The sequence below is a fragment of the Asparagus officinalis genome, chromosome 7 (assembly GCF_001876935.1).
Source record: "Asparagus officinalis chromosome 7, Aspof.V1, whole genome shotgun sequence".
Lineage (NCBI taxonomy): Eukaryota > Viridiplantae > Streptophyta > Magnoliopsida > Asparagales > Asparagaceae > Asparagus > Asparagus officinalis.
Window position 1 is genome coordinate 62,110,139 of NC_033800.1, and position 14,233 is coordinate 62,124,371.

Genomic DNA, 14,233 nt, shown 5'->3' on the forward strand with positions numbered 1-14,233 from the left:
GACGACGTCCCTTCCTTAGACCCCTCGTCCCCATTCCTCAACATCAGAAAGCAATGCAAGTAATTATATCTATCTCGGCCTCTCCCTTTCTCCTTTGCTGTTTATGATTTCAGTATCGACAACAAATTCCTATTAGGGTTTCGTTTTGGGGGAAGTCTTCAATTTGCTTTAAACACTGTAAAGGGTTTTTCTTTCTCGTCAAGTTTTTACTAATTTAGGCTGAATTGATGCTGCATTTCTTTCTATAAACATTTTCACGACCTGCTATTCTTTAGCTAGAGAAAAGAAATTTTGTACCGAACGCACTTTCGGCTCATTACATCGACCACCACGCTGTAATTTCTTTTGAACCATAGTTTTAATTCCTTATCAATTGTTACAGATATATATTTAGGGATGGATCGTGTTACTCTCTGGAGAGCACGAGTAATCGCAAGATGGTGATCTCCACCATGCCTTTTGTGAATATGGTCCGTTAACAATTTACATCTCAATCTCGTCCGCCGTATCGGATTTGCCAAGGTGCACTTTGTTTTACCCCATGAATATCATCACTTCACTTCTTATTGCTCGAAACGTCTCCCATGAGCATTCCCCCCCCCCCCCCCCCCCCCCCTCTGTGAATTTCTCCTTCACAGGTTATTTTCTATCTCTGAAACTGCTTTCTGGCAATGTGAAAGCGTGCCTTTCTCCGACAACTATGTTGGAGCTTTTCCACATGGAATTTGCACCAGTGATCAATGTTTTAAAAAGCTCGTGCCTAGGCCTAGGCGATACCTAGGCCACCTAGGATCCATCTGCCTAGGTCTTGAGAATGCTTAGGGTGCAAAGACCGCTTATGCGGATTGCACCACTAGATCTTAGTCGTAATTTCCTTTGTTGCTACCTCTACGTTCTTTAACCTCATCTGAACTCCTCCAACCTCCTCCACCGACTTCGAACACCTCCTCCAACTCCTTCGACCTTAAAGAAAACCTCCTCTGCCATCACCTAAATCCTAGAACAATAAAAAAAAGCGTCTTAGACCTAGTGCCTAGGTATTATGTCACGCCCCGGATCTCGAACTATATAAGTTGGGACATGACCTAGCCGACAATGCAACCATTCTGTCACATTCACGTTCTAGATTATCCTGTATACAGATATATTGCCAAAAAGAACTACAACACGGAGCATGTAATTAAGGTAGCAAAGAAAATATATAGATAAAGAAATCTCCGAAAAGACAGTTCTACTACAAAGTCCACAGCTATGCACAATGGGAAAGAGGAAAAAAATCATCATAATCTGGAGAACCATGTGTGGCTCAAGGAAAAGTTTAAACAAAAATCTACCTAAACAAACTGAAGCTAAGAAACTAATAGGATAGAAGGTGATCACTGCCGATAAGCCTACTCTTCAAAGTACTCTTGATCCTGTGAAGAAAGAACAGCTCCCGAGTCTGGGGTGCGCAAATTCCAGAGTTAGAAAACTCCCAACAAGCATGTAAAATGAAAAAAATATGTGCGTATAAGTGTATGTGGTAGGTGTAAAGAAAAAAAATGAAACCTAAAATAAATGGGATAAAAAATGCTAATTGTATATATCAAGATAAAGTCTATCACAAGGCACACAAGCACATTATATTATTATTATTATTATTATTATTATTATTATTATTATTATTATTATTTTAAGATGTTATCAAAATTAGAAGAGAATATTTTCATGTATATAAATTTGTTTTCCCATAACACATCCCAAGAACACGGCTTCAAGTCAAGTATTAGCCCTTAGTTCTTATATATAACTCAGGATATCAAGCATGCGCATGAGCGTGTTTATATACACTTTATATTCTCCGTCCAATTCTCCTTTATTAAACCCCATATTTATTTATTTGTTTTAAGTGACTGTGCATGAAATATTATTCACTAACCATAGATTTATCGTGAATGACTTTAGTAAAACTATGAAAATAACCGTGACCAGAATATATCCAACCGGGATGGGTGCATTGTGTAGTCAATGCTATTATAATAATAGTAATAATCAAGAGAAAATCCTCATACGAGGATATCAATGTCGAGGGTATAGCTATGCTATGATAGCGCTAACGAATCATATTTTGTCGGAAGTCGTCTTCATGCACGGTCGACCCTATTGAATGTCAGTAGGTGATCAAACATGGTATCAAATTATCAAACACATCATCAAATGACATATCTTCCCTTATCTTAACAAAAAGGGAAAATAAATAAAAACGCAATTGGTTAGTGTCAAAATGGGTCAAACGGGTGTAGTTTGATAGCTTAAAAATCAACAAATCTGATTTTGGTGAGTTAAAGGTCCAAAAAGGTCTGTAAATTGAGTTATAGACCTAAACTGGTCTGGTTGCTGATAACGGGTCCTTGTCGGGTCGGGTTTCAGTTCAAAACACACCCAAACATAAATTTGGCATAAAAAAAGGTCATGCGACTTGAACCCAAGACTAAAGACATAGCATGCAAGTTAGCTAACCATCATGGCAAAGGCTTTTATTGTAGTAATAAAATATTATTTAATATTATAACTACCAAAATATTGACAATATATTAAGACTATTAATTAATATAATAAAGTATAATAGAAAATAGTAAATTATTATATAATAAATTATATTATAATATAATTTATATATTATTATATTAAATATATAAACACTATATTATAATACAATATTTATATTATAAAAATACTACAATAATATTTTTATTCTAACTAATAAAATATATACTAAATAATATAAAGTAATATTATAATAATATAATACTAATATTATAATATATGAAATATTATTAACCAATATGTAATAATGATATATAATAATGTTATATTAGATAATATTATATAATATTTTATTATCTTACTTTATAATAGATACATATAATATAATATAATACAATTAATATATATTAGATATTTAGTAAATTAGAGCTTCAAAATTATCTTTTTTATTCTAATTAATAACTAAATAATATAAAGTAATATTATAATAATATAAAGGAATACTATAATAATATAATACTAATATTATAATATATATTATTAAACAATATGTAATAATGATATATAATAATGTTATATTAGATAATATTATATAATATTTTATTATCTTACATTATAATAGAATTTTATAATATAATATTATTAAAATATATTATATATTATAATACAATTAATATATATTAGATATTTAGTAAATTAGTGCTTCAAAATTATCCCACTTTCCTCATGATTGTCCCAAAGTTAAGAATGAGATAATTTTTAAAGGTTGGGACAAAAAGTTTGTATAGAAGTGAGATAATTTTGAGAAAAGTGGGGTTAATTGTCCCAATCTCATTGTCCCAATGAATAACACCTTAAAGTGAAATCTCAATCCCGTTACCCCAATGAATAACACCATAATAAAGTCCTAAAAATTATCTCACTTACCCCCAAAATTACACTAACCAATAACCCTCCAAGTCTCAAAAGCTCACAACTCGAGCAAATGAGAACTGTACAACAGAGCTCATATGGGGACTGTACCGATATCATTTGTATTGTTTGTATTCATGTGGAACAAACAAGAGTTACATGCATTAGCATGATTATTCTAGAGTCTTGAACCTTATGCATGCTGAAACAAAATAATTAAAAGTACATAGTAATTAACCACATATTCGTTTATGTATGCACTACACCTTTAAGAATATCCCAACTTACATGAAAACACATGAAAGGAGAAGTCAAGTTGATTACATGACTACATTCGGTTTGGAGAAACAGGAAACAAAGGAGAATAATATTGGCCGTAAACTTTCATTTATTTATAAGGAAATAATTTCTGGAGTTATGCATGATTTGTTTTTGTCTAAACAAACTAATGAACTAATAGTAAAGATTATTCCTACGATTATGATAAAAATGTAATAAAATCTATTGATAAGCTAGTTATCATGACTCTAAGAGGAAATATATTAATAATTAGATAAGGTGATCATGAAAATAAAGGAGTTGAAGGATAAGATATGCTTGCCAAAATAATAATTGAACATTGAAATTTGAAATCTCTATCTGTCCCCTCTTATAACTCTGCCAAACTTTCTTTCTGCTTCTCTCAGTTTCGGTGTTCTCTTTTTTTTTCTCGGGTGTTTTTGTGACAAAAGGCAGAGGAGATGGATAGGCTTTTTAAAAAGATAAGGCTAATAGACACTGTATAGTTAGAGATTTTCTAGGATTGGGGTGGTTACGTGGAGATTGATTTTGTGATTCCTTTACGTGGAAAAATCTCACGATATTAGGAGAAAGTGGTGAGATTGTTGAGGAAACTCTGGAGTTAGGATTATAGGTTAATGGGCTTGTTAGATTAAAGTTTGTCAACTAATGGCCCTTTTAAAAAAATTAATTCAAATCCAAAACTTGATGCGCCCTTGCATAGCAAAATATCAGCCCATAAGGTATTTCATCAAAACTGGCTACTACATCTTACCCATCTTAAAAAAAAATTGTCCTCAAAATTTAATTAAAGCGTGGAAAGAAACTAGATTATCTATAGCGAAGAGATGTGGATAGCGCTGACAAAGATCGTCTTCTCGCTCCCACATCACCTCACTAGGTCCACGATGTCCCTAAGATACCAAGATTAGAGGGATAATCCTATTCTTGAGAACCTTCTCTTGTCTGTCCAAAATCTCTACTGGTTGCTCATCATATGATAGGTTCGCCCCGGTCTGAAGCTCTGCGATGTCTAAGATGTGGGTCTCATCTTGCACATGCCGTCGAATCTGCGATACATGGAACACATCATGCACTCCCTCCAATGACGGAGGCAAAGCTAACCTGTACGCCACCTCTCCTACTCTCTAATATCTCGAATGAACTGATGAAATATGGACTAAGTTTTCTGCGACTATCAAATCTGATAACTACTCTGGTTGTGAATATCCTCAAGAAGACATGCTCCCCAATCTAAAACTATAGAGGTCTCTTCTTACTATCGGCCCAACTTTTCTGCCTATCCTAAGCCGACTTCAGGCAATCTTGTATCGTGTTTATCTTCCGTACTGTTAGCACTATCATCTCAGGCTCAAGCAGACACCGCTAAACCAAGTCATCCTAATAGGTAGAAGATCTATATTTTCTCTCATATCCTCGTAAGGTGCCATCTGGATGCTGGATTGATAACTATTATTACAGGAGAACTCCACAAAGTATAAATGGTCTTCCTAAGAGCCATTGAAATTTACCATGCATTGCCCGCAACATGTCCTCCAAAATTTGTATAATCCTCTCTGATTCATTCTTCTGAGGGCGGTAAGCCATGCTGTAATTCTGTCTAGTCTTAAGATATTGTTGCAAGCTTCTCCAAAAGTGTGATAAAAATCATGTCTATCGGACACAATGCTAACCGGCACCCTATGCAAGTGTACTATCTCCTTCATGTACAGCTCTACAAAACTCTCTGTCGTCTGTCCAACTCGAAATGGTATGAAGTGAGCCGACTTGGTGAGTCGGTCTACTACTACTACTACTATCCATACGGCGTTCCCCTTCTGGTTCCTTGACAAAGCGGTGACAAAGTCCATCATAACATGTTCTCACTTCCATTCGAGAATAGGAAGGGGCTACAGTAACCCATCAGTTCTCTGATGCTCAGCCATCACTTGTTGACATATTTGGCATTTAGCTACAAATCGAGCTATCTCTATCTTCATTCTTGGCCACTAGTAATGCTCCCTCAAATCTCGATACATCTTTGTGCCACCTGGACGAATAGATAGCACCGAAATATGTGCCTCCTCCAACAACTCTGTTCTGACATCGTCTTTAGGCATACACAATCTACCACAGAATCACAATAATCCATCCTCATGTATCTGTAGATAAGTTCTCTCACTAGACTCCACTTGTTTCTCAATTTTTTGGTACCGAGCATCCTCGAACTGGGTAGCCTTAATTCGGTCTACTAGAGTTGACTGTAACTGAAGACTCATCAACTGTCTGTTCTAGGAAAAATAATCTCCATGTTCATCCTCCAGAACTCGGCTAACAACTCTCGCTATTTGGTAAGTCTCATCACCACAGGCTTCCTGCTCAAATGATCGGGCATCACATTAACCCGTCCTGGGTGATACTGCAAATCAAAATAGTAATCAGTTATAAGCTTTAACCATTTGCTCTAACCATTTGCGCTGCGTGGTAAGTCTCATCACCATAGGCTTCCTTGCTCAAATGATCGGGCATCACATTAACCCATACTGGGTGATACTGCAAATCAAGATTGTAATCAGTCATAAGCTCTAACCATTTCTACTGCCTCATATCGAGCTCCTTATGTTTGAAGATATATTTCAAACTTTTATAATCTGTATACACCTCTACTCTCTGCCCCAAATGATGGTGCATCCAGAGCTTCAATGCAAACATGACTGCTGCCAACTCCAGATCATGAACCGGATAGTTCCTCTTGTGTGTCTTTAGTTGTCTAGACGCATAAGCTACCTTCCAATGTTGCATCAGAACACAACCTAAACTCAAACTAGAAGTATATGTGTGCACTACAAATCCTCTTGACTCATCCAGATTTGTCAAAGCGGGAGCGACGTCAACTTCTTCTTCAACCCATCAAATGCTGCCTGACACCTCTGAGTTCACACGAACTTGACCTCCTTCCGATTTAGCCTGGTAAGTGGTCCTACAATCTTTGTGAAGTCCTTTATGAATGTTCTATAATATCCAGCCATTCCTAAGAAACTTCGCACTTTTGTCACAGATGTAGACGGATCCAACCTCAACATCGCATCAACCTTCTTTGGATCCACAAAAACATATGCTTTTGAAATCACATGCCCCAAGAAGGACACTTGCTCCAATCAGAACTCATCCTTGTTCAATTTCCCGCAGACCGCAGGATTTCCAACACAGTTCGTAGATGCTATGCATGATGGTCTTGGAGTATATAAGAATGTCGTTGATGAACGCCACCACAAACTGGTTGAGATACTAGGAAAACACCCTGTTCATCAAGCTCATAAATATAGATTTCATAATGCCCATATCATGTGCGGAATACCGTATTGGGTATGTCTTCCTCACCTTTCGCTGATGATAACCTGACCTGAGGTCTAGCTTAGAAAACAATCTAGCTTCTCCGAGCTGATCAAAAAGGTCATCAATTCTGGGAATTGAGTACTTATTTTTTATGGAACTGCTTATAGTCAATACACATTCTTCGGCTATCGTCCGACTTTGGACACTAACACTACTGGTGCTCCCCAAGGTGAAGTACTAAGCCTGATAAATTTCTTATGGAGATACTCCTAGACTTGCTTTTGTAACTCCTCTAAATCTGCTATTAGCATTTGATAAGGCGGCTGTCTAGTGGCAGACTTGGCAACTCATCAAAGAAAACATCAAGAAACCCCTCGACAATTAGTGGTACGAGCTTCTCCTCTATCTCTATCTAGGTTAATACTCCATCCATGCGTGCTCGATATTCTGGCTGCTCCATTACTTTGATATTGCTCATAAACTCAGACTCTGGGTGATTTGATATCTTGAACACAACGCTTATGCGTCGGCAGTCGATAATCGCATAGCAATTGTGGAGCCAATCCATCCCAAAATGACATCAAACACATTAGTGTCAATCAACAACAAGTTTGCATATTACTCTCTGCCACAGACTACTACAGTGCATCTCTTACATCCCTACTAGAAATTAACACCCAGCTACCTATATGGATATTCCAACCCGCATAAAAACCGTCCCATAGTATGGTGTGTTGTGCAACGAACTGAGTGGATATAAAACAGTGTGATGCCTCAGAATTAAACAGGATAAATACATGGACTGAATAAACCAAAATAGTACCTGTGACCACATCGCCGATTGCGTCGCCTGCTCAGCGATAAGTGTTAGAACCTAACCATGTCTCTGTTGCTGCTGATCCTGCTGACCATATTGCCCTGGGCGCCTCTGCTGATGTTGTGGCTGATACAAGTGCTGAAACCGGGGACCTCTCCACTGTCTCTAGCCTCAAAATTATTGCCCCCTCAGATGTCCTCGGAACATTTGCTGCCGAGTAGGAAGTTGTGGCCTCCTAAGTTGTCCATCGTGTCTAGCCTGGCTTGCTAGTATTATCGCTCCCCCAGAAGCTCCTCCTAAAACTCTTTTACTAGGGCAAGTGATAAGCTGATGATCCGCCACCCCGCATGTTAGGCACAACTCGTTAGCTCTTCTACAGTCCTTCATCAAGTGCTCCCGGATTGTTGTAAAAATAGCAAATTATGTTGGTTCGCTGTGGAGCTTGTCTTAGAGTCCCCATCTACTGGCCCTTGGTCGGTGCTCCTCCCACTAGAGGTTTGTGCTGATTACGCCCTGATGTCTGTCCTGTAGCGCGTTTGTTGGCCCCTCTCTTCACAGTGTTCATGATCCTAATCAACTGTTCTGTTTTTTGAGCTGCCACTAGGACATCAGCATAAGTCTCAATTGCCTTCTGACTATAAATCTATGTCTGGATCTCAAAATTAAGACCCTGCATGAACCTTTGTCCTTTATCTAACTCATTAGACACTATGTTCGGGGCAAACTTGCTGAGCTTAGCAAATTCAGCTATATACTCATCCACGGTGATGCCTTTTTGTCTTAGAAGAACAAACTGCCGCTGCATTTCAAGGCAAACCGTCTTAGGGAAAAAAGTGCCTCTAATAAACTCTCCCAGAATGTCTCTCATAAAATCGGCTTAGTAAGCTTCTCCTTCTCTACATCCCATAATGTTCTGGCTACATTTATGAGCTGTACCTGTACAATATTGACTCTGTCTTCATCGGGTATTTTTGCTACCCTCAACAGGCAATCCATGGTCTACAACCACATTTCGGCCTCATATTCGCCTTCAGTTCTAGCAAAGTGTTGTGAGTTGAGCTTTAAAAATTTGAGACATTATTCGGCCTTGCAGCCTACAGCTAACCATCTCTTTAGCAATTATGAGTTACCAACTCCCTAATCGCTTCTGCAAAGATAAGCCTGATTGACTTGCTATCCCTCAAGCCTAACTGGAGGAGTGGGACGACGTTTTAGGGCCATAGTGATCACTTGAAATGAGATGGACCAAGATTAGGGCTTGAGAATCAAGATATTAGGAGTTAAAGGATGCATTTCTGAAAAGGAAAGAGCCTATTCTACACATGCTCTGTTTTGGCCTAATCTTAGTTTTTACTATAGGATGGGACGGCAATTATTAAATCTGGCTAACACAATAAAAATCTTATCACGCCCCAGTTCTGAAACTATATAAGTTAGGACATGACACGACCAATAATGTAACCATACAGTCACATTCACGTTCCTAGATCATCTTGTATATAGATATATTGCCAAAAAGAACTACAACACAGAGCATGTCACTTAGATAACAAAGAAAATATATAGATAAAAAAATATCCAAAACGACAGAGTTCTACTACAAAGTCCACAACTACCCACAATGGAAAAGAGGGAAAGAAATTCATCATAGTTTGGAGAATCATGTGTGCCTCAAGGAAAAGTCTAAAACAAATAACCACTTAAACAAATTGAAACTGAGAAATTGATAGGATAGAAGGTGATTATTGCCGCTGAGTCTGCTCCTCAAAATACTATTGTACCTGCAAAGAAATAATAATTTCCAAGACTAGAGTGCGCAAACCCCATGGGAGTCAGAAAACTCTCAATAACCATGTAAAATAAAGAAATTGTGCGCGTATAAATGTATGTGGCAGGTGTAAAGAAAAGATGAAACCTAAAATAAAGGGATAAAAAATGTTAATTGTAGATATCAAGATAAAGTCTATCACAAGACACATAAGCACATTATTATTATTATTTTACGATGTTATCTGAATTAGACGAGAATATTTTCATGTATATAAACCAGTTTTTCCGTAACACTGTAGGCAGTAAAAATTGCCTAAGAGGATCGACGACTCATTGCAGACTCAATGGTGGTCTATGACATGGTTGCGGACGCGCTGCAGACTCAATCGTCGTCCCTGATGTGGTTGACGACTCATTCGCAGACTCGATTGGCGTCCCCAGTCTTAAGACCGACTGATGCCGACTCCTGCCGATTGATGCCGACTCATGCTGACCCGAAAGGCGGGAGGAGTTGGCGAGTGACTGCCGACTCCTGCCGATTGATGCCGACTCATGCTGACCCGAAAGGCGGGAGGAGTTGGCGAGTGACTCTCCCAGTCCAGTCGACTGACAAACTCATTCCGGTCGGCTGACAAACTCATTCCAGTCGACTGACAAACTCATTCAGTCGATATCTCCCTGGCTCCCTATCACAAGTCAGGGCCCACTTGGATCATCTCTCGCATAGGCCAAGGGGAGGCATGTGGAACAAGGAACCATCCTCAGGACACATCCCATCAAAGTGTTTGACATATCCCTATCATGTCAACACCAAGTCTAGCCCATTCTAGGCTTCCTCGAGCCCAACAAAAGGGGGGCCTGGCATGTAAACTCTCCTAACCAAGCCTAGAGCTTGTCTGGTGAAGCCAAGCCCGCCTACTAATAAGGCCAAACTCACCTCGGTTCCAGAGCTCGCCAGGCCCTTGAGCTCGCTCGACTTCTTGAGTCCGCCTGACGACGCCTCGATTCTAGAGCCCGCCTGGCAATCAAAGCTCGGCCACCCCTCAGCTCGCATGAACCTCAATTCCAGAGGAAGGCCATTGAGCTCGCCCGCCAAGACACTTGGGACATAGGAATAGTCACATCATGGTCATATCCTACAAGTTGAGGGATCAACCATACCCTATGTACAGGCATCAATGCCTACAAGTTGAAGCGGCTGGCGGCCCCCAAGTAATCACTTCCCACAAGAGCTTGCCTGAAAGCCATTGAGCTCGCCCGCCTGGCCACTTGCCTATGAGAATAGGCCTACATATCCTACACCCTAGGCTATGATAAGCTGTGGTATGGCCCTCTCTTCAGTGGTCACATCCCACGCCTAGTCATGGAGATTGCCTACAAATGCTCTCACCTGATCCTTTGCTTGTGAGAGTAGGCCCACCTACTCATACTTAGGCCATAATCAAGCATGGCCCCCGCCTCACAGTGGTCAAATCCCACGAATTAAGGAAATGCCCATGCCTTGCTTGGCTTATAAGAAGGCCCCTTTGGCCAACGTTAAAGGGGGTTCGGCATCAGTTGTTCGGCATTGGTTGGTCAGCTAAGGTTGGAGGCTGGCTGGCTGGTTGAGAGGCAAAGGCTTGGAGTTCATCGGGTTCAGAGGTTGGAAATTCGGAGTTTTCCAAGCTGTTCACTCGTTCGAGGCCTTCTTTGTCAGATCATCTTTCTAGACATTTGGACCTTGATATCCAAGCTCCCAAACTCGATCACAACCGAAACTTCTACAAACACTGAAGCTTCAAACCGCAACGTCGATCATATCGTCCAAGGGAAGCAAGCTTGACGTAAGCATTCGAGGGAGGCATCCTACCGCTACCGAAAGAACCCACATTAAACAAGAAGGGCCGACCCTTCACTTCTATTGTATTCTTTCTGTATTTCTTAAAAGGATTTGTAATAACACATTCAAATTAATACAAATCTCATATTGAGAACCCAGGAATTTTACTCCAAACAGGAAGTTACAATTTGACGGCTTCCAGAAGGCTATAATTTAAAGACTTTCATGTAGATCGATGAAGGTTACAATCTGATGATCTTCACAATAACTGATGAAAGCTCTAATCAACAGCCTTCATAATCAACAGTGAGGGTTACAACCTGACGACTCTCACATATTAAAGAGCTGAAGCAAAGATTACAAAACGATAATCTTTGTAACGCTCTAATAAAAAAAGACTACAAATTAACGGTCTCCTCAAACCAAGATGCGGAAGTCCTCCCCGTGTTTCAGTATCAAGATGCAGTGCTAATTCAACCACGGACGCAACTCCTTATCAACCATCGCTGACGTAGTTCAAGCCCATGGACGCAGCTCATGCTCGGCCGCAAACGCAGCCTCCGAAAGCTACCAAACGCAGCTTCTAAGCTGCCAACGCAGCTTCCAACAAGCTACCAATGCAGCTTCCAAATTACTGCAAACGTAGCTTCCAAATTGCTGCAAACGCAGCTTCCAAATTGCTGCAAACGCAGCTTCCAAACGCTACGAACGAGCTTCCAGAAGCTACATTTGGACGCAGAATTCATGCCAGAACGCGGATTTTACGTTTGACTCGTTCAAACATGAGCTGAATGGTTTCAAAACCATTTCTCATGATCTGAGGGGATCACAACTCCACTCAGGAGTGACTTAAGGGGCGGTTACATCCCATTAGCCCCACAAAGGAGTGATTTTAGGAGCGGTTACACCCCCTAATCATCTATAAATAGCTGAAAGATCAGCTTAGTTTGAGAGGAGGGGGGATATCTTTAGATCTTTGAGAATTTGGAAATCTAGAGATCGGCTTCTTCGGATCATCTTCTCGGCAATAGATTCTTAGGGCTATCTTCGTGCTTGGCTTGTATAACCAATTACGGTTAAGATAAATCAACTCTTTTACAAGAGTTTAAACTCGCTCTAAGTTATCAACTCGTTCAGAGTTTCAAACTTGACACGTAAGTCCTCCATACCGTCAAATCGTGAGGAGAAGATACCGTTCTAGTGAAACAAGATGTTCGGATCGTCAACGAGAAACAAACTCGACGTGAGCATTCGACGGAGGCATCTCATCGCTGCCGTGAAGAACCCGGACTTAAACTAAGGGGAGAATTTAGATCAATTCTCCTCTCTTTTGTAATCGGAATTCAAACTGTAATTAAGATCGAGAGAATACAAATCAATTTTTTTTATTTTATTTACTACAAAAATTCCACTAAACAGCAGAGAGATCATATTCAATGAGGAGATGATGTACAAGGACATGGACAATGATACTGATAGCCAAAGCAGTGGAGAAGCACTAAGGATGCAGGTGGATCTGAGTACATAGATTTAGAGGAACTTCTAGATGGGGAAACAGTGTTAGTTCTGACCGAAGAACGAAGGAGACTCCAGGTGCAGAGGCTACTACCCAGGGTGTGGAGCTTAGGAGGTCATCCAGGGTACCCAAACCGAATGTCAGATATCTTGCCTTTATTGATTAATTACTTTTGACAGATAGCGGAGAACCAAAGTGCTATGAGAAGGCTATGCAAGTTAGTGAATCTCAACAGTGGGAGTAGATAATGCAAGAAGAGATGAATTCTCTACACTCAAACAAGACATGTGAGTTACCCAATTACCTGCACAGAAGAAAGCCTTACATAATAAGTGAGTCTACCGAGTCAAGAAGAAGAGTGATGACAGTAAAAGATACAAGACCAGATTAGTTGTGAAAGGATTCCAACAGCGGGAAGGAGTGGACTATACAGAGATATTTTTCCTCGTTGTGAAGCTTATAACCATCAAAGTGGTGTTAAGCTTAGTAACTGTTGAAAATCTCTACCTTGAGTAGTTGGATGTGAAAATTTCCTTTCTTCATGGTGACTTGGCTAAAGAAATCTACATGAAGCAACCTATTGGCTTTATAGAAGAAGGAAAGGAAGAGATGGTGTGTAGGCTCAAGAAGAGCTTGTACGATTTGAAACAGGCTGTGAGACAGTGGTACAAGAAGTTCGATTACTTCATGCAGAACAATGGCTATGGAAGATGCAATTCATATCATTGTTGCTACTTCAAGAGGTTCGAGTCCAGTTATATTGTGTTATTATTATATGTTGATGATATGTTAGTTACAGAACCATGTTTAGATGAGCTAAAAAAGTTAAAGAAGCAATTGGCGAAGGAGTTTGCTATGAAGGATCTGGGTGCAGCAAAGCAAATTCTTAGGATGTGAATCAGTCAGGATGAAGCTAAAGTGACATTGAAGTTGAGTCAGGCTGAATACATCGAGAAGGTACTTCAGAGATTTAACATGGAGAATGCCAAGCCCGTCAGCACACCTCTTAGAAGTCAATTCAAGTTATTTGAGGAGAAATCACCCAAGATAGATGCAAAGAAGGAGCACATGAGTAGAGTGCCATATTCATCAGTCATTGGTAGTCTTATGCACGCGATGGTTTGCATGAAGCCGGATATCGCCCATGCAGTAGGAGTTGTGAGCAGGTTTACAAGTAATCTAGGAAAGCAGTATTGGGAGGTCATGAAGTAGATATTGTGATACTTGAGAGGGACTACAGATATACCATTGTGTTTCA

At 39.7% G+C, this 14,233-nt stretch overlaps 1 long non-coding RNA gene across 3 annotated transcripts in view; it reads left to right on the forward strand.

Annotated features, from left to right (window-relative positions):
• The window catches only part of LOC109851067, a 36,871-nt gene continuing 22,638 nt past the window's right edge, over positions 1-14,233 (forward strand). For 2 of the 3 annotated variants that reach the window (XR_002249663.1, XR_002249662.1), the window contains exons 1-2: positions 1-59; positions 383-522. This is a non-coding gene — a long non-coding RNA (uncharacterized LOC109851067). The other variant, XR_002249664.1, reaches the window with a different exon arrangement.